Below are 24,974 nucleotides of genomic sequence, written 5' to 3'. Positions count from 1 at the left end.
TCTTGTCGACCTGGTAAAGAGGCCCGCAAGGATCTCCTACCTCTCTCCTCGGGTCCCACGATTGACCCAGGCCCGTCATTTTCGAAAGACCCCATCCTCCCTCCTCCTGCCCTGAGCCCCCCTGACTTGTTGCCCCTCTCCTCTCCCTCCCCGGCACACGTGGTTGCCTCTCCCGTCCCTGGCCATGCATCATACGGGGCTCCATCCAGCCCACTGATGCGTTTTGTGCCGTCTGACGGCACTCACCTACCCCCCTCGCCTTTTCCCCTCCCTCCTCGAGATTCTCTCGCCTACCTGCCGCCCCCCCCCCCTCTCCCTCAACCGACGCACCCTGCCACCCGTCCTCCTCGAGCCCCCCCTTCACACCTGTCTCTTGAGCCGCCCCCGACTTCTCCCTCCGCCGACATCCTGTCCTTGCCTGTTCTCCCCCCTAACCTACCTCTCTTGCTGACCCCTCCCTTGCTCCCCTGCCCCTCTCTCACCAACCCCGGCTTCACCAGTCCTTCCCTCCCCCAGCATCCTTCGTCGCCTCGGCGCCCCTCTCCCCCCTCCTGTCAGCTGCTCTCTTCGTCGCTGCACCCTCCTTTCCCCCCCCATCTCTATTACCTACCTCCCCCTCCACCTGTCTAACTTCTCTCTACCTCCCCATTCCCTTGAGGAGCCTTCAGACCCTTCTCAACTATCCCCAATGGACCGTAACCTCCTCCCCCAAGGTATCGTGACCACCCAAACTTGGGACCTCACACCCCTGGATACTGACTCCCTTTCTCTCCTTTACCCCCCACCTCATCCGCTTCACCAGAGTCAACTCCATTCACTTCACCTGGCTCTCTTACCATTCCACTCTTTTTGCTTCCCTCTCCTCTGTTCAGACTTACCATTACCTTGCTTACCTCCCCTCTTCAATTTCGCCCATTCCTTGGCCTCTCCACGCTGACACTCAACAGGCGTTCAGCCTGCCTGTCCACCTCCCCAACTCATACCAGGAGCATGTTCCCCACCTGGACATACCCCCTGTAGACCAGACCCTCCCCCATCCACTTTGGAGGGGTCCCCCTGCCTCCACTTCTCCTCAGGAGATCGAGCCCATTTCAGCACCTGTCCCACCTCGCGAACCACTCCCTCCTTTACCCCCTGATCTCTATCCTCTTTTTAGACCTGAGTCTCGGTCACTACAATTCGGGGATCTCTCCGATGTTGACCCAAGCCAGCCTTATCCCAATCCCCCATCCGTAGCAGAAGGTCCTAGCCAAAGGGAGGATGAGGCAGCTGATGGCAGGAACTCCACCATCGAAGACAAGATGAAAGAAATGTATAGAATCATGGGCTTTCACCATGCGGCCCAAAAGGTCCAAGCCACAAGTTCATTACCGTAGATGCCCACAACAGGCTCAAGGTAAGACCCAAAGGTCATAGAGAACTGCTTAGCCTTTTCCCCTCCCCCTCTTTCTAGGACAAGCCTCCCGGGACTCCCCTGCTTTTCTCTCTATCTCCTTCCCTAGAAAGTCCTCCAGACTGACCTTATCCCCACCCCCCTCCTCCTTCTCATGAAGATTGTAACATGGAACATTAGGGGACTGGGTCACCAGTCTAAGAAGAATGCTGTCATAAATTTTTCTCTCAAGTACTCCCCCTCAGTTCTAGCCCTTATTGAAACCAAACAACCAGTGCCCAATTTGCAGCTCATCCGCCAAATCTAGGGATTTACTCCTTCCCAGTGGGTGGCCCTACTGGCTGTGGGTGCTTCAAGAGGCATGTGGGTTATCTGGAACCCACTAGAACACAACCTCATCTCCTCACATGTAGGAGACTTCTCGGTCACTATCCTCCTCTCCTCCTTAGCCGATGGTTCCCCTTGGATATTCATGGCTGTTTATGGCCCAAATTCATCTTCCCTCATACACAGTTTTTTGGCCGAACTGAATTGGACCACATTGCAGTTCTTCCTAATCCTTCCTGGTGCCTGGGAGGTGACTTCAACGTTACCATATGGTCCCGTGAACGTAACACCTCCTCTTCCTTGGACATGAGGGATTTCGCGGATTTCATCAACATGAATGCTCTCATGGACATTCCATTTCAAGGCAGCCTTTTCAAGTGGTCTAACCACTCTTCTAGGCCTTCCCTCTCCAAACTTGATCGTTTCCTCTTCTTTACCGAATGGGATCAACAGTTCCCGGGGTCCCAAGCCTTAACACTACCCAAACCTATTTCTGACCACTGTCCCATTCTCCTGGACACAAAGGCCATTCAAAGAGGCCCTAAACCTTTTAGATTTGAACTCCTTTGGCTGGAAGAAGCCTCTCCCCATTCTCTGATACCCTTCTGGTGGGACTCTTTCTCTCTTCAGGTCAGGGGTAGAGTCGGATATAGACTTCAAACTAAAATCCAGATCCTCAAAGCCTCCCTTAAAACCTAGAGCAAAACCTTACCTGGCAACTTCTCTCAAACCAAATCACTTCTCTTGGATTCTATACAACGCCTTGACCATTTGGAAGAATCCAGAGCCCTTGATGTCTCGGAACTAAACCTCAGGGCCCAATCCAAACTCGATTACCTCCCCATCCACTCTGGAGGGGTCCCCCTGCCTCCACTTCTCCTCAAGAGATCGAGCCCATTTCAGCACCTGTCCCACCTCGCGAACCACTCCCTCCTTTACCCCCTGATCTCTATCCTCTTTTTAGACCTGAGTCTCAGTCACTACAATTCGGGGATCTCTCCGGTGTTGACCCAAGCCAGCCTTATCCCAATCCCCCATCCGTAGCAGAAGGTCCCAGCCAAAGGGAGGATGAGGCAGCTGATGGTAGGAACTCCAACATCGAAGACAAGATGAAAGAAATGTATAAAATCATGGGCTTTCACCATGACGGCCCAGAAGGTCCAAGCCACAAGTTCATTACCGCAGATGCGCACAACAGGCTCAAGGTAAGACCCAAAGGTCATAGAGAACTGCTTAGCCTTTTCCCCTCCCCCTCTTTCCAGGACAAGCCTTCCCTGGACTCCCCTGCTTTTCTCTCTATCTCCTTCCCTAGGAGGTCCTCCAGACTGGCCTTATCCCCACCCCCCTCCTCCTTCTCATGAAGATTGTAACATGGAACATTAGGGGACTGGGTCACCAGTCTAAGAAGAATGCTGTCATAAATCTTTCTCTCAAGTACTCCCCCTCAGTTCTAGCCCTTATTGAAACCAAACAACCAGTGCCCAATTTGCAGCTCATCCGCCAAATCTGGGGATTTACTCCTTCCCAGTGGGTGGCCCTACTGGCTGTGGGTGCTTCAAGAGGCATGTGGGTTATCTGGAACCCACTAGAACACAACCTCATCTCCTCACATGTAGGAGACTTCTCGGTCACTATCCTCCTCTCCTCCTTAGCCGATGGTTCCCCTTGGATATTCATGGCTGTTTATGGCCCAAATTCATCTTCCCTCATACACAGTTTTTTGGCCGAACTGAATTGGACCACATTGCAGCTCTTCCTAATCCTTCCTGGTGCCTGGGAGGTGACTTCAACGTTACCATATGGTCCCGTGAACGTAACACCTCCTCTTCCTTGGACATGAGGGATTTCGCGGATTTCATCAACATGAATGCTCTCATAGACATTCCATTTCAAGGCAGCCTTTTCAAGTGGTCTAACCACTCTTCTAGGCCTTCCCTCTCCAAACTTGATCGTTTCCTCTTCTTTACCGAATGGGATCAACAGTTCCCGGGGTCCCAAGCCTTAACACTACCCAAACCTATTTCTGACCACTGTCCCATTCTCCTGGACACAAATGCCATTCAAAGAGGCCCTAAACCTTTTAGATTTGAACTCCTTTGGCTGGAAGAAGCCTCTCCCCATTCTCTGATACCCTTCTGGTGGGACTCTTTCTCTCTTCAGGTCAGGGGTAGAGTCGGATATAGACTTCAAACTAAAATCCAGCTCCTCAAAGCCTCCCTTAAAACCTAGAGCAAAACCTTACCTGGCAACTTCTCTCAAACCAAATCACTTCTCTTGGATTCTATACAACGCCTTGACCATTTGGAAGAATCCAGAGCCCTTGATGTCTCAGAACTAAACCTCAGGGCCCAATCCAAACTCGATTACCTCCCCATCCACTCTGGAGGGGTCCCCCTGCCTCCACTTCTCCTCAGGGGATCGAGCCCATTTCAGAACCTGTCCCACCTCGCGAACCACTCCCTCCTTTACCCCCTGATCTCTATCCTCTTTTTAGACCTGAGTCTCAGTCACTACAATTCGGGGATCTCTCCGGTGTTGACCCAAGCCAGCCTTATCCCAATCCCCCATCCGTAGCAGAAGGTCCCAGCCAAAGGGAGGATGAGGCAGCTGATGGCAGGAACTCCAACATCGAAGACAAGATGAAAGAAATGTATAAAATCATGGGCTTTCACCATGACGGCCCAGAAGGTCCAAGCCACAAGTTCATTACCGCAGATGCGCACAACAGGCTCAAGGTAAGACCCAAAGGTCATAGAGAACTGCTTAGCCTTTTCCCCTCCCCCTCTTTCCAGGACAAGCCTTCCCTGGACTCCCCTGCTTTTCTCTTTATCTCCTTCCCTAGGAGGTCCTCCAGACTGGCCTTATCCCCACCCCCCTCCTCCTTCTCATGAAGATTGTAACATGGAACATTAGGGGACTGGGTCACCAGTCTAAGAAGAATGCTGTCATAAATCTTTCTCTCAAGTACTCCCCCTCAGTTCTAGCCCTTATTGAAACCAAACAACCAGTGCCCAATTTGCAGCTCATCCGCCAAATCTGGGGATTTACTCCTTCCCAGTGGGTGGCCCTACCGGCTGTGGGTGCTTCAAGAGGCATGTGGGTTATCTGGAACCCACTAGAACACAACCTCATCTCCTCACATGTAGGAGACTTCTCGGTCACTATCCTCCTTTCCTCCTTGACTGATGGTTCCCCTTGGAAATTCATGGCTGTTTATGGCCCAAATTCATCTTCCCTCATACACAGTTTTTTGGCCGAACAGAATTGGACCACGCTGCAGCTCTTCCTAATCCTTCCTAGTGTCTGGGAGGTGACTTCAACATTACCATATGGTCCCATGAACGTGACACCTCCTCTTCCATTCCCTGGGACATGAGGGATTTCGAGGATTTCATCAACGTGAATGCTCTCATGGACATTCCACTTCAAGGCAGCCTTTTCACGTGGTCTAACCACTCTTCTAGCCCTTCCCTCTCCAAACTTGATTGTTTTCTCTTCTGTACTGAATGGGATCAAAAGTTCTCGGGGTCTCAAGCCTTAACACTACCCAAACCTATTTTTGACCACTGTCCCATTCTCCTGGACACAAATGCCATTCAAAGAGGCCCTAAACCTTTTAGATTTGAACTCCTTTGGCTGGAAGAAGCCTCTCCCCATTCTCTGATACCCTTTTGGTGGGATTCTTTCTCGCTTCAAGTCAGGGGTAGAGCCGGATATAGACTTCAAACTAAAATCCAGCTCATCAAAGCCTCCCTTAAAACCTGGAGCAAAACCTTACCTTGCAACTTCTCTCAAACCAAATCACTTCTCTTGGATTCTATACAACGCCTCGACCATTTGGAAGAATCCAGAGCCCTTGATGACTCAGAACTAAACCTTAGGGCCCAATCCAAACTTGATTACCTATCCACCCTCAAAAAGGAAGAGATCTACTGGTTCTAGAGATCCAGGATAAAGTGATTAAAAATAGACGATCAAAACACAACTTTTTTTCACCGGATAGCAAACTGTCGCCGAAGGGACAACACCATCTCGGTGCTCAAAGTCAACAATTGCTTTTTGACAAGACCACTACAAATCAAGTAGGCCATAATAGAGTTCTTCCAATCTCTCTATTCTCAACCCACTGGCCCGAGGCCTCAAATGGATGATCTTACCTTCCTGACTTTGAGTGAGGACTTAGCAGCTTCATTGGAACAACCCTTCTCTAAGGAGGGGATCCTTCTAGCTCTTAAAGCCCTCGCCGTTGACAAAGCCCTGATGGATTCCCTATCGCCCCCTTCAAAACTTTCTGGAGCACCTTCTGTCCCGATTTCATCAATTTCTTCCATGAATTCTTTCATAGGGGAATCATTCACAAAGCCATAAATGCCACCTTCATAGCCCTGGTGCCCAAAATCGAAGGGGCTGAGGAAATCAAGGACTTTCGACCCATTAGCCTCCTGAATTCCACCTACAAAATTCTGGCTAAAGTCCTAGCCTCAAGACTCCAAAAAGTCCTTCCAATTGTCATCTCTCCTTCCCAATCTGCCTTTATCCAAGATAGGCAGATCTTGGTGGGGTCTTCGTAGCTAATGAGTGTCTCCACTCTAGACACCTAGCCAAGAAACCAGGTTTAATTTTCAAAATAGACTTGGAGAAAGCCTACGATCATGTAGACTGGTTTATCTTGGAAGAAACCATGTCGAGGATGGGCTTGACAGATCATTGGAGAAGGTGGATGAGGGGATGTTTCTCGAACCCCCACTTATCCATCCTTCTTAATGGATCACCGAAAGGTTTCTTCCTGGCTCATAGGGGGCTCCGCCAAGGGGACCCCCTCTCCCCTTTCCTCTTTGCCATAGCCGCGAAAAGTCTTCTCAAGATCCCTCTCTCGCCTCTACCAGTCTGGTTTCCTCTCTGGCTTCACTACTAGCATCCAGGGTCCCTTGGTGTCACACCTGCAATACGCAGATGACACCCTGGTTTTCTTAGATGCCACCCGAGAAGAGATTGACACCCTTAGACTCTTCGTCTAGTGCTTCCAGACAGCTACAGGGTTCAAAGTCAACATGAGCAAATCCAAAATGACGGGCGTTGCCTTGACTTCTGACAAGGTGGCTGCCCTTATTCCAGATTGGGACTGCAAAGTGGAAGATCTCCCCTCCACTTACCTAGGTCTTCCTCTGGGGCTAGGGAAACACAAAAAAAGACTTTGGTCCCAGGTTCTTGACAAAGTTGAGATATGCCTAACCAACCACCTGGAAAGGTACATGCCTTTCACCAGCGGGCAGAGTAACCCTGATCAAGGCTACCCTGGCCAACACCTCAGTTTATTTCATGTCCTTGTTCCAAATGCCGGCACAGGTGGCCAACCGCATAGAACAACTTATGCGTAATTTCCTCTAGTCACGCCAGGCAGATAAGACAAAATTTCACCTGGTACCTTGGGATAACACCTTCCTACCAAGAAAACAAGGGGGCTTAGGGATTCGAATCCTCAAAAAGCACAACACAGCTCTTTTAGGCAAATGGTGGTGGCGCTTGGCCACCCAACTGAATGCTCTCTGGGCTCAAATATTGTGCAAAAAATACAAGATCCAGGATGATACCTGGGTACCAGAGAGCATTAAAAAACAGAGGGCATCTGGAGTGTGGCTGTCTCTAGCCTCTTCCCTACCACAGTTCAGATGGCACATTAGATTCCATGCTAGAGTTGGCACCAGAGTTAAATTCTGGACAGACCTCTGGATTGGTACTTCACCTTTGTGCAAGGCCTTCCCAACACTCTTCTCCCTCTCCATGACTGTAACTCCTCTATAACTGAGGACATGCCTATCGTGGGTGGCAGAAGAACCTGGTGCCCTTCTTTCTGCAGGCACCTCTCTGAGGACGAGTGCACCCACTTCCTACATCTACTGGGTACCCTATCGTGCCACTTCCTTGCCCCCTCCAGCAGTGACTCTTTGGTATGGAGCCTATCCCCTTCTGATTTTTTTTCAGCAACCTCTTTCTACAAAGCCCTCATTCAACCCCCAACCTTCCCCCTCAACCCCACCTCTATCCTATCAAAAGTGTGGTCCACCATTGCTACACCTAAGATCCAGTTATTTTGTTGGATGGCCTGCTCTCACAGAGCCCTCACAGTTGACCTTTTACATAGAAGAGGTCTCTCCTTACCAAACAGATGTGCCCTATGTCTCTATGAGGAGGAATCAAACCCCACCTGTTCATTCTTTGCGACTTATCCAGTCAACTCTGGTCACTTGTACTCCAGCTTTTCGGCCTCGAATGGGTTACCCCACCCACGGTCAAAGCACTCATGACCCACAACTTCGCTTCTCAGTGGCCCTTGGCTGGGAAAATATTATGGAAGGCCACGGTGGCTGCTACAATCTGGTCTCTCTGGCTGGAAAGGAACAATAGGATCTTCAATGGTGCCCAGTTACAGCAGTCAGCCCTCTTCCACAAGATAGTCTCTTTAGCCGCTTTCTAGGCTTCTCAACACAAATCCTTTTCGGGCATCCCTAGGAACATTTTCGTCCCTCAATGGCAAAACATACTTCAACATAGACCTCCCAAACCCCCCAGAGTTAGCAGTTGGCAAGCCCCACCTGAGGGCAGCATCAAGCTCAACTTTGATGGCTGCTCCTTAAGCAACCCTAGTCCCTCAGGCACAGGGGGTGTTTTCAAAGACAGCCAGGGCAATGTCCTCTTTACTCTTTCGGTGCATCTAGGAAATTTCCACTCCCAATAAGCAGAAGCCTTGTCTCTCTTACTGGGATTGAGAAACTTTAATTCCTCCTGGGGTTCTACACTGATAGTGGAAGGAGATTCTTCTAACACCAAATCCTGGGCAAGAGCCTTGTCCCCCCCTCCTTGGCAATTGTCCTCTATCTTTGATGAAATTTCACATTTATGCAGGGTTACCAGGGTCTTATGGCAGCATACCTGGAGGATCTCCAACAATCTAGCAGATCTACTGGCGAAGGAGGAGCTAGCTTGCATTCAGACTCCCAGGCGATGTCCAACTCCTTTTTTGTTCAGGACCTCAGCCGTACTGATTCCTAGAGTAGGCCCAACTTCATCTCTCTCATCGAGCAAGCCACTACTCAGTTTTTTGTAAATCTCATTGTAAATCTTGTAACATGGGCACTTCTTATAAACTGTTACTCATAAAGGAAGACTAATGTACTAAATGTATTTTTACCGTTAGCCACCCCGGGAGGGTGTGCTTTCAGTCATACCTTTTGTAAAGCCCTATAGAAATACAACGTCAACAGTTCTCAAAAAAAAAAAAGATAGAAAAACAGCGATTTACAAGGAGAGATAGAGAGAGCGCCATCATTGGGAGAGAGAGGAAGCATTGTTAGAAAAGTCTACTTTGTTGAGAGAAATGTATTACCCGACTGGTGGAGGACGTGGCTTATCTGCCACTAAGTTCTACTGTTTCTATAAGGGGCATGGAAACCATCACATTCATTAGTTACTTTTATTTGGAGCAACAACTTCAAAAGAGTGAGCCCACGTTTAGAAGCCGCTGCTCTTCCACAAAGTTCAGAAGGCGTTCCTTCCATAGGTTATTGTGTAAGGGGTGGGCTCCTAGAAACACAATCAATTTAGGCTTGCTGGAAGCTGTGCGTTTCAAAGTGCGGCTTCTACTCCTGTGTAACAACCACGGGAGTATTATGGTTAGTGAAAATCCCGGCTTTTGACTAAATGAAGATGAGGCTTGCTACTTTTGTAAATCACACATTCCACCAATCAAGCACGTCCTAACTTTTCAAAAAGGATGTAATTTCTGTAAGGCCTAGGCCTTATGAAAAAACAGAAAAAAGAAAACGGTAATGCCTCACCTTAAAACCTTGTCCGCGAACACTTGAAAAGGGATGGTCTAGATAATATTTTAATGTACACTATTTTTAGAGTTTAAAATCCTTATTTTTTTTTTCACAATCATAATCGTTAAGATCCAGATGATTGATTTGAAGGTTTTCCGATGCTAAAATTAAAATATTCTGTGTCTTGAGGTGAAACCTTACTTATTTTAATAGAGCTGTAGACCTATCAAAACATTTTCCTTTAAAAAATCATCACTAGAGAAATGCTACAAAAGTCTAGCATACTTCCATTGAACTTTCTAATCATTCTTGTGATACTTTCTGGAACCGTTGTCAATTAAATGTGCTTTGAGCAATACTCTACAAAACCCAACTGATGCTACATATGCACAGAATTTGCTTCCTTTGATAAAAATATCACCATCATATGTTCCAATGACACATTTGTGTGTGTAGAACTAAAATTGGAGCTGATATTATGTTATGAACACGTGGCATGTTATTTCTACAATGTTTTTGTGTTCCTGGTAATGAATTAATTATTTTTTGGCAGTGTCATTGTATGAAATCTATCGGTAGTTTTACATTTGAAAAGTCTTTTTTACTTTTATTCAAAGTAATTTGTTGAAAATTGTATGTTTTAATTAGAATAACTAAAAATTGCCAAAGCTTATAAAATTGAAGCATTTAAAATAATGTGATATAATATAAGATATGTACCAATACAATTAACAAAACAATATTATATAGGGTATATCAATTTTGAATAAGATAGTCTACTGCTAATATGATAATTGTCATCCAAACAACCACCAAAAGTACACTTACATTATTATTAATTTGCAATCAAAATATATACATTGTGTGGACGCTTGAATGGCACACAAGCACTCTTTCAAGATCTAGAAGGGAAAACATAGATTCCACTATCACAGTTAATGTTTTTGTTTTAGTGTCTTTCTCTAAATTGAATTGATTTTACAATTTTGGAATTTAGGTGCACCTAAATTAAATATAAAAAATAAGTTTCAAAAAACAAAGTAAAGTGTCCCCGAAACATTCAGGGTTATTTCATCAAATTATTATTATTATTATTATTTTTATTTTTTGAGGTCTGCTTAAGTTTGACGCACGGACCTTCAAAATTTAACATCAATTGTATCTACAAACAATTCACTTAAACTTCCATATACAATTGGAACTATTCGTTTTCTTCTCTTTTATTACATCAACCATGGGAGTGGCCTTGTGCACCATTTGAATGTCCTTGTAACCTAAAAAAGAGGGTTTTTTTTTTTTTCGTTTTTCTTTTTTTCCCTATTTTTCACAAAAGATAACATGAAACCTTTTTATTGTGTTCCAAACATTAAACTTAAACGATCTTGATATCACAAGGAATTAATAATGATTTGAAAGAAATCCCATTTTGGAATTTTATTTCTCAACCAGGTTTTTTTCAGATCTTTATCTCTCTCTCTCTCTCTCTAGAAATCCCATTTCGGAATCCTAATTTCCCTCTCTTCTTGTTACAGGAAAATCAAGGTTTCAAAAATCTTGAAACAGGAATGAAAATGGCTGCTAGGAGGGCCATTTATCACCTGATGAGGGAGTTCCAGTCACAGTTAAGTGTATGTTCCTCAGTCTCTACTTCTTTTCATTTCTCTCTCTTGAAATGGTTTGGTCCGACCATGGATATATCAGTCCTGATCTGCCTGTTTCCTTTTGATGAACTGTTTCAACAAATGCAGAGAGGTTTTGTGGTACTTCCTAGCAACTAGTCATGTAGTACATGCAGAAAGAGCACTCTCTCACTCTCACTCTCTCTCTCTCTCTCTCTCACACGCCCTCCCTCTCTCTCTCTCTCTCTCTCTTACTGGTAGTTCTGCAATTTCCTGTTTTGGGTTAATATAGAAAATTATGGGCTTCCAATGGATGATACAAACTCTCATTATGTTTGGAGAAGAATGGTTCCTCGATGGGTTTCCTGCTTCTATTGATAGAAATTAGGGCAATATCTATAGTAAACTGAAGAAATTCCGTCTTTAGGGCTCCTATGTTTTCCTTTTTTCTTCTTTTGAAAGTTCTCCTATGTTTTCTATGGATGATCATCAAGAATGGATCTTGTATTGTCTGTGGATCTGGTTCATGTATAAGTAGAGTAATTTATATTTTTAAAGTTGTTTCCTGTTCTTATTATGTTTCTCTATTTTTTACTTATTGCTAAGTTCTAGTATCTCTTGTGATTAAAAAATTGGAATATCATTTGGGGTGGTGAAGAACTGAACTCAAGACTATTATCCAATCTAATCTAGTCTTATGGTTTAGTAGTCAGTGTATGTGACTCCATGAGGGAGCAGAATCTAAACCTGGGAATTATTGGAGTTAGTGAAGTCCTGATGATTGAGTTTCTTCGGAAGTTAGCATGGGGTTCCATTCACAGAAAGGATAGACATGGTTTGTTGATTCAGTAGTGGAATCTAAATCTAGTAAGGTTTGTATTCAGGTAGTGTGGCTTGTGTTGTGCGCGGTTCGCTTGTGCGCAGTGAGCTATTGCTCAGTATTGAGAATCTAGTGAGTCACCCTATCTATTTTTCTGATAATTAACTGCCTTTCATTAATGTGAAAATGTATACATCGAGCTGTACTGAAATTACAGAAAAAACGGGATGCATATATGGTAGAGGGAGAAAAGAGAGGGGGAACCCATAGGAAGGGAGAACGACCCGCTGAATGAACATCAGAACTCGCCAACATTCAAACAAACAAAATCATGAATTGCGTATAGAAACAAAATGAACCACTTCTATTCTCGGAGCTGAGGTTCAAAGAAGAATGGCTTTTTTGTCCCTTTCGTCCAGTGGTTAGGATATTGTCTTTTCATGTCGAAGACACGGGTTCGATTCCTGTAGGAGATAGGTACTAATTCCCGGCCGTGGTATCATAGGTGAGTGGCCATAAAGATGGCCAAACAAACCATTGCTGGTCCTAAGGGCTGGCTGTCACTAAACTATTTTACAATGTGATATTGTTGTCATGATTCAACATATTAGTTCTTGATAAATCATAAACATATCAGTTCTTGATAAATCATAGCATAGAAATGCATATTAATTTTCAGTGTTGTCTTTGTTAATGTTGTAGAAGATGAGGGATTTTTTTCTGTAAGCATATATTTCAATAGAGAGATAATTGTATACCGATATAAAAGGAAGTGTGATTAGTTATTAGTGAAGTTATTTTGCTAGATCACCTCTAGAAAAGATCGTGGTGCATCAGAAATTTAGGGATCTTCAAACCAGTTTATGGAGATCCCGATTTTTTCACACGAATGGACAACTTAATAAAAGGTGGCTATGGTTTCCTTGACCTCCTCAAAATGAATGGGAGGATGAGGATGTACCAAAAGTGTTTTAAGTGGGAATAAATATCATCAGGAGTATCACATAATAAATGATTATGTGCTAAGATAACATGATACTTTTGGTCTTTTGGATAGCCAAACCATCAGATAAAATAAAAAAAATTGATAACTGATTACTTCTGTGTATAACTCAGGATACAATGTTGACCCGGCATTTGTCAAAATAAAATTACATAAAATATTAAAAATATCAAAATGAAATAGTAATAACATATTAAATCATGCATAATAATATTCTTATGATGTATAAAAGAAAATATGATACAGCATAATATTTGATATGTAATGTGACTATTTTAAAATACGTGCCTGGTACATGTATTACTATGCAGCTTAAAGTCAATATGAATATTGTAAACAAATATGAGATACCTTTATATGAAAATAATTTATGCATAATCTTTATATCAAAGTCAGATGACATACTCATATATGTATGCATGTCCTAGGCTTCAAAAAATTATGAGCCATTTCCCCTCCTAGCTTCTGTTTTTGTATCCTTATCCATTTCAGGCTATCTTGGATACTATGCATGAAAAGCGAAGGTGCTTCTATGGCGCACACACACACTTGTCCCTATAAATGCTACATATAAACTGTGCTTCTATTCTTATTCATTTAGGTCATGGAGACTGTTCAATAACCCTCTGTGATGATCATGCTTTGAATGTGGGATTCAACATAATAATGGCCTATATTGATAAGGAGCTAGTGTTATGCTATATCCATTTTTTTTAGAACTCGTAGAGGGTTGACTTCGAAGATCTGCTTGAATTCTCATCATCTCTAGATGATTCTTAAACTGTCTGAGGGATGATTTGACAGTGATTTATAGCTTGTTTTCCACTCGGAAATGTTCATGGAGTCAACTTTACTCAGCCAATAGAGTTCACAAATTTTGGACGCATCCAAATTTTTGTATATATATATATATATATATATATATTTGTGGACATCTTTTCTAATACAAACGGTATGAGCAGAATGGTAGGCATGTGGATTGATATGGTATCCAACAAGATTTGAATCTCCTCATTTTAGATAACCCCCCCCCCCCCTCCTCCCTCCCTCCCTCCCTCCCTCCCTCCTTAAAATTAGGGAATTGCCATGTTAAATAATATCTGTCAGTATTTGGTGGTGATATGATTTACTTTCTCATAGAAAGACTTATGAGTAAGAACAAAGAAGCAGTAAAAAATAAATCAACAAATTAATAATGTCCCTAACAAGTCTCAGCAACAAATTAATATGTGCTGAACTTTCTCTTTTGGATTTGCTCACCACATACTTTCTTTGTGCTGGTGTGTCTTGCCTCTTTGTTGTTTATCTCCAATTCTTGTTTTTTATTATTCCCTTGATTTTGGTTGTTGCTGTTTGAGGTTGGTTCTTGAATTTCCTGTGTTATTTTTCATTTTGTTAGTTTCTTCTCTCTTTTCTGTTGGTCATTTCCAGATATCCATATTTAGATATATTTATTTGTTGCTGAGACTTGTTAGGGACATTGTTACTTTGTTGATTTATTTCTTACTGCTTCTTTTGTTCTTACTCGTGAATCTTTCTATGCTAGGAGAATGTCAGTGGCATTAAATGTCCCAATGTAATCATAAAAGTTGTCTTGGGACACCTTTTGTGGTCACAAAACTGTCGATTGAGGATCATCCAAATTTTACCAGTAAAAAAATATCTTCTTTTTAAAGGGATTTGGAAAAAGGAGAATCTGGATTTTATTATTGTGGAAATAGCATGTGGTTGATACATATGAAACCAGTGATCTTCATAAATTACTGAAAGATATAATAAGACATTTGCACTATTTTTGCCAGGGAGGGTGTATCTCCTATGTTGGTTTCTGTTTCTATGCAGGCCCCTCCAGTAATGTTATCTTTACTGGGCAAACAGGATCAAGATGGCGCTGGCATGAAGTCCCTAAGGATGTTGGCACTTCTTGGAGCTGGTGTTTCTGGTCTTCTGGGTTTTGCAACTGTTGCATCTGCTGATGAGGCATTACATGGCTTACCACCTTCCAGCTACCCATGGCCTCACAGGGGAATTCTTAGCTCCTATGACCATGCATCGTAAGTGAGGAACGATAGTTCTTAAAAAGTGTCTCAGGGGATATGTGAATATTTATCTTTTGTTTTATCATATGCATGATTAGTTACCTTTTATTTTATCATGAGTGAAAATATTGATCTCCATTAAGAAGTGGTGGGAGCTTTTTCAGAACAGTGAAAGAGAAAATAACGAAACAGTGCCGGAATGTCTGCATAAATCATGTAATGCTCCTGAATTTTGAATCTCAGAACATTCTCATGGGCTATTTTATTTTATTTTTTGCTAAATGTCTGTATTTTACCAATCCCATATTTTGAATACCAGTCTAGGTTGTTTTAGTGAATAAGCATCCAAGCATAATTGTGAAATTTCAAAGATTTTGGATCACCTGCAAATTTATTCAGGTATAGCAAACCCTATGGTATCATTTTAGCTCCCCCTCCCACCACCCGAAGAAACAAAAAAAGAAGAAGCGAGGAGGAGGATAGAAGAAGAAAAATGGGAAATCTTCTTCAGAAAGGAAGAACAGGAACAGAATGGAACTAATGAAGGGCTGGTTGTGGTTGAATTCATGCCTCTTTATAGGGATGAAACAAAAAGAAGAAGACTCTCCCTATATGAAACAAGAAGGACCTTTCCCTCAAAATATACATCTAAAGGAATAAGAATTAAGCATTTCGGGTTCTTTGATGTTCCCCATGTTTCGTTACAAATTTACTTTGGAAAATTGGACCATTTACTTCCCAAAGCAAATTTAAGGCCATTTCTGCTTTCTTGGACGATACTGATATAATCTTTTTTTTTTTAGTATTCTTATTGGTTTCTGAGAATAGGTAGCATTTTGAAGAAGCTGGTATTCTGTTATACCTCATTTTTCTTTAAAATTTGTGGCAAAGGTTGCTTTTGGTGTGCTTGTAATAACCATGATATTTTTTTTATATTTTCCCAATATTTTCATGAACTATAACAGGTAATCTTAATGCAGAAAACACCAATTTACATCCCTAAATTAAATATAAATGTTGATTTTGTGCAGTGTGATTTTTTTAAAGATTTAGCATCAGTATTTAAGCCTCTTTTAAACTGAATCTTCCTGTCCAATTTGGAAAGGGAGAGTTTATGTTCTCTGATCAATGAATTCGAGGGTTACATTTGTCTTAAGCTTTTTATAGTCTTTATAAAAGATTATGGGAAAGTATATCAAATTTTGAGAAAGCGAAAATGTACACGTTTTCCAATATATTATGGTGTTAAAAGTGGTGTAATGGTGCACTTCTCGGAATGAATTCATCATTGTGCAGGATTAGACGTGGACACCAAGTATATCAACAAGTTTGTGCATCTTGCCATTCGATGTCTTTAATTGCATACCGTGATCTAGTCGGTGTTGCATATACTGAGGAGGAGGCAAAAGCCCTGGCCGCTGAGATTGAGGTGGTTGCTGGCCCTAACGACGAAGGTGAAGTGTTTACCAGGCCAGGACAGTTGAGTGATCGTTTCCCTCAGCCCTATCCAAATGAACAGGCAGCGAGGTTCGCCAATGGAGGGGCATACCCCCCTGATTTGAGCCTCATTACTAAAGTATGTCTCTTATGTTGAAGACCACTTGAGAGAGCAGTGTTTTTCTTCTTCTTTTTTTTAGTTTCTTTTTTAAATGAATTTTTGGTTGATGGTCATTAAAAGAAGAATTTCTATTCTTCCTTTTTGGCTATTTTTCTTCGTTGTTATTCATATTGATGACCACTTAACAGGGAGAAACAAAATTCTCTTATTTTCCCTACTTTCATTTTTTGAGTTTTGGGTAATTGGTATTGGATGCAATCTGGATTTCATTTTGGAACTGAAATTTTTATTCTTTTCATTCCTTGTCATTTGGTATTTTCAGGCACGGCACAATGGTCAGAATTACGTTTTTGCGCTTCTCACTGGATACTGTGACCCCCCCCTGCTGGCGTTTCGGTAATATTTATGGCTCACTGGGTGGAGTGATGTTGGGGAAATCATAGCTAGTTCCTTTTTCCGACATTGACAATGTACTCCCTTGTATTATCGTTTCCAGAAATGACTAGATCCCTGACCATTTATCTTTGTTGTGGAGCTGGTCATTCTGGAATGTTTCAACTCCATGCTTTTTTCGTTTTAATTTTGATACTATAATCCCAAATTTAACCAAAAAAGCTGCTTTTAAATATTTTTGATAAAATGCTTGGGTTATATTTTTGACTCGACTATGAAATAATGGTCTAGGATTGGAGTGGAAACTTTGAAAAATCTGAAAGAAAATGATACTAGATCCATGGAGTAGCTATGTTGATAGAATGAGCTGTGGTCTTGCCATTGCTGATTCACAAATGGAGGATCTTAATTTTGGGAGCTTGTGCTGATGCTTGTAATTTTGGATTCACAATGCCATTTTGTTTATTTTTTCCTGATATAGGACAGTTTTACTGCTAAACTAGAATTTTCTCTATAGCATAAATTTTATGATTTTATAAATAACACCCAATTTTCAAATGGGACTTCTTGAGAAAATGTTGAATTTTTAATTACAGGTTCGAGAGGGGCTTTATTACAATCCATATTTTCCTGGAGGTGTCATAGCCATGCCAAAAATGCTTATCGATGGTTCAGTGGAGTATGAAGATGGCACACCGGCCACGGAGTCTCAGGTATGGTTCTCAAATCTGCGTTTTGTGTGTTTTTTTTCCTTTTTTTTTGTGAAAGGTTTTGAAGCTTGCACTGAATGATTTTTTACTAATTTCCTTGTTCTTGTAATTGTTATTCTTTTAGATGGGGAAAGACGTTGTCACGTTTCTCTCTTGGGCAGCTGAACCTGAGATGGAAGAGAGGAAGCTGGTAATGAATTATATCTCTTCATTTTCATCTAATATATGTTTTTTATTGCTTGGTAAGATGCATGTTTCTCAAAAGAATTCTTTAGTTTTTCAAAATTTTAATATCAAATAATTTTCAATCAATAAACAGGAAAAAATAGATGCTTATTTACTACAGCAGTTTCATAAATCTTTTTATCTATATAATTCACTTCTGAAGCATTTATCTTCAGACTCTGTTCTGTAATATGAATATTCCAGATTGAAAGAAACTTTTGACATATTTATACTTTGAATCTGTAGTAGGAGCGCCTGTGATTCTCTCCCCAGTTTCTGTTTTTGGATCGGAATTCAATGTCTCTCATATTTCATATTTCGTTTCTATCTCAACAAATGATTGGGGAGTAATGACTTCTGCTAATTATGTGGTCTTCAATACTTCATGGGATTTCATGCAACACACTTATTTGCATTTAATATAACTTCGAGGCCAATGGGGAAGACAGATCCCTACCCGTTGATATTGTGAATTAAACTTTTTTTTTTTTTTGGCTAATTTGGTGGGGAGGACATGCCCCCTATAGTTAGTGGTTTTCGATGAACGCCACAATGTGTAACTGAGTTATGGGGTGTATACCACCACGACTTCAGCGCCTTTCCGATATTGTGAATTAAATTGCTTTTTAAATATTTTTCATTGTCCTCGGTTTTGTTGTTCTATTTCCGGTGCATAATGTTGTTGAAGTGCACAATTGTGGTCTTGCATGTTTTATGGTGTCGGCGGGCCATGGCAGTAGCAGAGCATCTCAGTAGCTCCTTTTAGAGAGAAAATAAGCTCTACTCAATTACTGTGATTTGATGCCATTGATTGCTTTGACACCGATTTTTCTTTTTTGTATTTATTTATGGTTAACTTCCTTTTCAACTCGGCCAGGCTTATGGGCAAGGCGAGTTTTGCCTTTAAGTGCACTACACAACGTTATTAATATGTTATATGTAATAATGTGTCGATTTTTAACATGAACATTTACATTTAAGTAACATACTGGTTTGTGTGCATTCTTATGCTCCAAGATGGAATTTTCAGGAACAGGATTTGTAGGACCTCTTACAAGGGGTAATCTAAGAGCTACCACTTTTAACCAACACATCACTGGAGTTTCCTTGTATAGAAAAGTATGTGTGTATTCCTATAATATCTTTCTACTTGAAAATTGGAAATGAGCAGGTTGAAGATTCAAACCCAAATCATTCCACTTGGAAGTGCCTCGAGGGCAGACTTGAATGACAAGTCGTTTAATGCTCGAAGGCTATAAAATATATAAATTTTGTGTTGATTTTTTATTTGTTATTTATAAATGAATTGTACTCAGGCGAGTTATTTGCCTCAGGCAAGGGCCGAATACCTTGGCTGAGTCAATTTTTTGAGCACTGGTTCACTTCCATTTGTACCGACATGATAGCTTGAGCATGCATTCAAATGATGATCTGCATTTCGATACTGTTACATGAATATATGATTGTTTTTGGTGTACTATTACTATCACCATTTGGATGGCTGGGCATTCGGATTGCCCTTCTAGAGGCTATTGTCTCCAAAATTACTCGTATTTTACTTAATATGAATCTTGAGAAATGTATAGAATGATTTTTTTCTCTAAAGCAAAAGTGGTTTTTCTCTAAAGTCGAAAAGATTAGATGCTCTCACATAAGCATATTGTGCGTTCATCCCCTTGGTAAAATCCTCTCTAGTAATATTCTTTAGGGTGTAACCTCAACCTAGTGACCAACATTGCAATACGCACTTTCTATGTGCTTGATTAAATAGACAAACTCTTAACTCGTTTGGATGGGAGGAAATTAAGAATCTTCAAGAAAATCTATGGATTTTCAGTATTAAGGATTCTTGTCATGGATTCTTCTGGATAAATTATATAAAATTCATGGATTTTTTACCATGTCCATTGTTTGGTAATCAAATAGATTTTCATGGATTTTTCAATTTGTATATATATATATTTTAAAATGATGAACAAAGTTTAGTAATTTCATGAATCATGATTATTAAGTAAATAATTATTATATAATTATTATATTGGCATACTATCCAATTATTTAATAATACATGACATTTTAGGAAGGGTGCGGTTTGTGTAGAGCCTAGGCTCTAAACAATCAAATTAGAGCCAACCTTCAAATAGTGTTGAGAAATGCAGTTTCAATAATGGAAATCTTTGTGATAGCCTTAAAATATAATTGTCTTTATCTATAAATTTTAAAGTTTAAAAAATAGTGTAGATCGACATATATATGAAAACTTGATAATTGATGGTCCCAAAATATGTTACAAAGCTTGAAATCTATTTTTTCTCATGTCTATGTATCTTGACGTCGAGATGATCAATTTGAGGATATTTGGGCATCAAAACAACCTATTCTACTGAAATTTTTGAGATAGGCTCTAATTTGATTGTTTAGAGCCTCGCCTCTATGTAAACTTTTTCCTTTCTAGAAATCGTGAATGGTTAATAAACCAAGTCTGTTTACTAAATAATTTTTAATTTTTTAAAATATGAATATTTAAAAGATGGGACGATTTAATAAAACAACATTTATTCAAGATTACATGATTTTCTCATAGGAAAGTACATAATGAGACCATTTAGTTTTTGCACAAAGTGGTCACAATTAATCTTGACCATTAGATGTCAAATGGGGTGGTTGTATTTATATCACGCCTCAAGAATTTACAATATTGATATTCTTGAAATGTGATAGTTAAAACATATATACATATCTTTTTAAGACAAATTTACAATGGCGGATTCTTACAAAGTAACAAAAGAAAGTTTAAGCACAACTACAATATCTTCTAGTGTTGATCCTGACGAGCATTCAAAATGAAATCGCAGTTATCTTGAAAAAAATGTTTACCATATTTTGATGAGTTTGGCTACTCAGTAAGTGATCATCATAATTCTAAAAATAATCATGATTGAAAGATATCAATATTTTCAAAAAGGAGATCTATTAATAGAAATGCATCAACAGTTTCACTTTAAAAAATGCATAATTAAGTGTAATTCTAATAATTGAAATGCGTATAACATTTTAACGGCAATGCATAATTTAAAAGATTTTACAAAATACCCTACTGACGTCCCAAATATGTCACTTATATACTCTATCAGCGTCCTGATGGGTCTACTTAATCCCTATCGACGTCCTAAATAGGTCCACTTAATCCCTGCAGGTCCACTTGTACCTCACCAGCGTACTGGATGAGTCCACTTAATCCCTACCGACGTATCGGATGGGTCCACTTATACTTCACCGACAAACCGGATGAGTCCACTTGCATACTTAAAGTATTTCTAAATCTCTTTAAACATTCGAACGCAGCAATATCATACACTCAACATATCACTGTAATTATTTATATGAATTTCACTGAAACCATTAATAATTGTCACTTTCAATAACATTTCAAATATACCCAGTCAAATATTTTGGGCTCAAATTAAAAAAGGTAACAGTTCATAAAGACATTCTCGCATAATTGCCAATCTAGTATGTATAGAAAAACTTTTATAGAAATTCAAGAATACGAAATTATCACAATTTATGGGATGGCAATTCGCAAATAAACATTTCACATACAATGCTGTAATCAATTTCAAAAATATCAGTTTTCAAATAATAAGGCAGTCATTTACATATGAAATTTACAATGTCTAAATATTAAAAAACAGTAGAAAGAAATCTCACAATTTACTAAAAGCAGAAATATCACATTTATTTTTAATAATTTTACAGTATTTAAAATTTTTTAACAATAGACAAAAAAAAAAAAAAAATTTATTTTTTCTAAGAATTTACAGCATTTTAGATTTCTAACATAGATAAAATATCACAATTTTATTAAAAAGATTATTTTTCAAAATAATGCGGTCGCCTGCGCATAAAATTTATCGCGCTTAAAATTCATGATAATAAGCAGAAGTAATTATTTCATTTCTTTTTAAAAAGAACGGATTATTTTTCAAGATAATAAAATCACTTACCTAAAATATTTGAGAGGAAGCTTCCGATAAAAATTCTGCTAAAGAGAGAAAGAGCTCACTGCGTTTCGACTAGAGAGAGAAAGATCTCAAAAAATTTGTAGGGTGGGAATCCTCGCCTCTCCTATTTAAATTCTTAAGATACCTTATTATATTATTTTATTAAATTACACCTTATACATGAGGTATAACAATTATATTACACATGAAACGATTAAAGCCCACGTCCACTAAAGGACGTGGTAATGAAAGGAAAAAAGTTAACAAAATGGTGATGGTCCCTAAGGATCATAATACTTATATGGACCATCACTTATTAAAAGTTTCTTTTCTTTTCTTTTTTTCTTTTTTTTTTTTTGAATTTTTTAGGATTATTACATTCTTCCCCCCTTTAAAGAAATTTAGTCCAATAAATTTGTGTACCTGATTACTGAAAAAGATAAAGATATTTTTTTTTAATATCGTCTTCTCGTTCCCAAGTCGACTTCTCTCTTGAATAGTACTGTCATAATATACGGACCAAAGGAATCTCCTTGTTGTGCAACACTTGTACCCTTCTATCCAGTATCAAAATTGGCTGCTCAATGAAGGATAGATCCTTCCTGTTCGGTAAAGGTTCATATTTCAAGATATGGGATGGATCGGGCTGATATTTTCGTGGTGATGATACATGGAAGACATTATGGACGTTTGCCAATTCAGGTAGTAAGGCAAGTCTATAAGCGACACCTCCGATTCTTTCCAAGATTTCAAATGGTACGATGTAACGTGGGCTCAGCTTTCATTTCTTGCCGAATCTCGTAATGCCTTTATTGGTGAGATTTTTAAAAAAATTCGATCACCTTCATCAAATTCAAGATCTCTCATTCGATTATTGGCATAACTCTTTTGCTGACTTTGAGCTGTCCTGAGCCTTTCTCGAATTAATGCTATCTTATCTGTGGTTACTTGGAAAATTTCTGGCCCCAAAAGCTTTCTTTCACCGACCTCGTCCCAACAGATGGGTGACCTGCATTTCCTTCCATACAGGGTTTCATCTGAATACTAGCTTGGAAGTTATTATTATAAGCAAACTCAATCAGGGGTAACTGGTCTTCCCAGGTTCTTGTAAAGTCAATGACACAGGCCCTCAGCATATCTTCCAAAGTTTGGATGGTCCTCTGCAATTGTCCATCAGTTTGGGGGTGAAAAGTAGTGCTAAAGGTGAGTCTCGTCTCCATGGCTGACTGTAGCCTAGCCCAAAATTTAAAAGTAAACCGAGTATCCTTGTCCGATACAATACTGACCGGAACTCCATACAACCGCATTATTTCTTTAATGTATAACTGGGCCAGTCGATCCAAAGTGTATGTCGTGTGAATCGGCAGAAAATGGGCAGCTTTGGTCAGCCGGTCCACAATGACCCAAATGCTATCATGTCCTGAATTTGTTCTAGCCAAGCCAGAGACAAAATCCATAAAGATGTGCTCCCATTTCTACTCTGGCACAAGTAAATGCTTCAACAATCCAGTAGGCCTTTGATACTCAGCTTTTACTTGCTGACATGTTAGGCACTTAGACATACATATTATTCCACCAAAAGGTTTTCTTCAGGTCCTGATACATTTTAATACTTTCGGGATGTATCGTATAATGAGAGTGATGTGCTTCTTCCAAGATAGCTTTCTTCACACTCTCATCATTTGGGACACAAACCCGACCTTTGAATCTTAGCAAATCCTCACTACATATAGAGAATTCTTCTCCCTTTCCCAGCTTCACCTTTTCCACAATTGTTATAAGCTGAAGGTCTTTCTTTTGTGCCGATCGAATTTGTTGGATTAATTGGGGTTTTACTTTAATGTTGGCAATCATACTTACCACACCATTAATGAACGGAACCGGATGTCAATCCACTAGTTCCTCTAACAATCTCATTTCTTGGGTCATTAGATGAGCTAAGACTCCCGTAGAGTTTCTACTTAGAGCGTTGGCCACAACGTTAGCTTTTCCTAAATGATAATGGATTGTACAATCATAATCTTTTAAGAAATCCATCTATCTTATCTGCCGTATATTTAAATCCTTCTGAGAGAAGAGGTATTTCAAGCTCATATGATCCGTGTATATTTCGAATTGCTCACCATATAGATAATGCCTCCACATTTTCAAAGCGAATACTATTGCAGCCAGCTCCAAGTCATGAATTAGATATTTTTTATCATATTCTTTCAACTGTCTAGATGCATATGCCACTACCTTCCCGTATTGCATTAATACACAGCCCAAGCCTTTATGTGAAGCATCACTATAAATCACAAATCCCCTACTTCCCTCAGGAATAGTTAAAATAGGTGTTGAAGTTAATCGAACTTTTAGTTCTTAAAAACTCTTCTCACATTCACTTGTCCACTCAAATTTGACATTTTTCTGTGTCAATCGAGTCAATGGGGTTGCGATTCGAGAAAATCCTTCTACAAATTTTTTGTAATATCCTACCAATCCCAAAAATCTTCGAACTTCAGTCACATTACTTGGTTGTTTCCAATTAACACCGGCTACTGATAGACCTTCAATTGATATGACATGTCCTAAAAATGTCACTTGTTCAAACCAAAATTCACATTTACTAAGTTTGGCATACAATTTCTTTTCTCGTAATATTTGCAATACCATTCTTACATGCTGCTCATGTTCCTTCTGATTCTTGAAATCAATTAAACTATCATCGATGAATACTACAATAAATTTATCCAAAAAGGGCTTAAATACCCAATTCATCAAATCCATAAATGCAGTCGGTGCATTGGTTAATCCAAAAGGCATGACTAAATATTCATAATGGCCATACCTTGTTCTGAAAGCTGTCTTGGGAATATCTTCACTTTTAATCTTAAGCTGATGGTATCCAGATCTAAGATCAATTTTTTAAAACACTTGTGATTCTTGTAATTGATATAAGAAATCATCAATTCTAGGTAATGGATACTTATTTTTCACTGTCACTTGGTTCAACTGTCTATAATCAATATACAATCTCATGATCCCATCTTTCTTTTTAACAAACAGTACGGGAGCACCCCA

At 40.0% G+C, this 24,974-nt stretch overlaps 1 long non-coding RNA gene and 1 pseudogene across 2 annotated transcripts in view; both read left to right on the top strand.

The window, feature by feature from the left end:
* LOC148779357 (uncharacterized) overlaps nucleotides 1-24,974 on the top strand; it is a 35,704-nt gene that overhangs the window by 4,284 nt on the left and 6,446 nt on the right. The gene's annotated exons all lie outside the window — the stretch shown is intronic.
* Nucleotides 519-19,385, top strand: LOC18433757 (cytochrome c1-2, heme protein, mitochondrial-like; annotated as a pseudogene). Its single transcript, XR_016046092.1, has 9 exons — nucleotides 519-4,455; nucleotides 8,624-8,771; nucleotides 11,073-11,168; nucleotides 14,825-15,036; nucleotides 16,318-16,597; nucleotides 16,902-16,975; nucleotides 17,569-17,685; nucleotides 17,807-17,872; nucleotides 18,938-19,385. The product of XR_016046092.1 is annotated as a cytochrome c1-2, heme protein, mitochondrial-like (transcript).

Source organism: Amborella trichopoda, chromosome 12 (assembly GCF_054954075.1).
Source record: "Amborella trichopoda isolate Santa Cruz 75 chromosome 12, AtrichopodaSantaCruz75HAP2 v2.0, whole genome shotgun sequence".
Taxonomy (NCBI): domain Eukaryota; kingdom Viridiplantae; phylum Streptophyta; class Magnoliopsida; order Amborellales; family Amborellaceae; genus Amborella; species Amborella trichopoda.
Note: the sequence above shows the minus strand (reverse complement) of the source record. Positions and strands in the feature narration are given on the sequence as shown.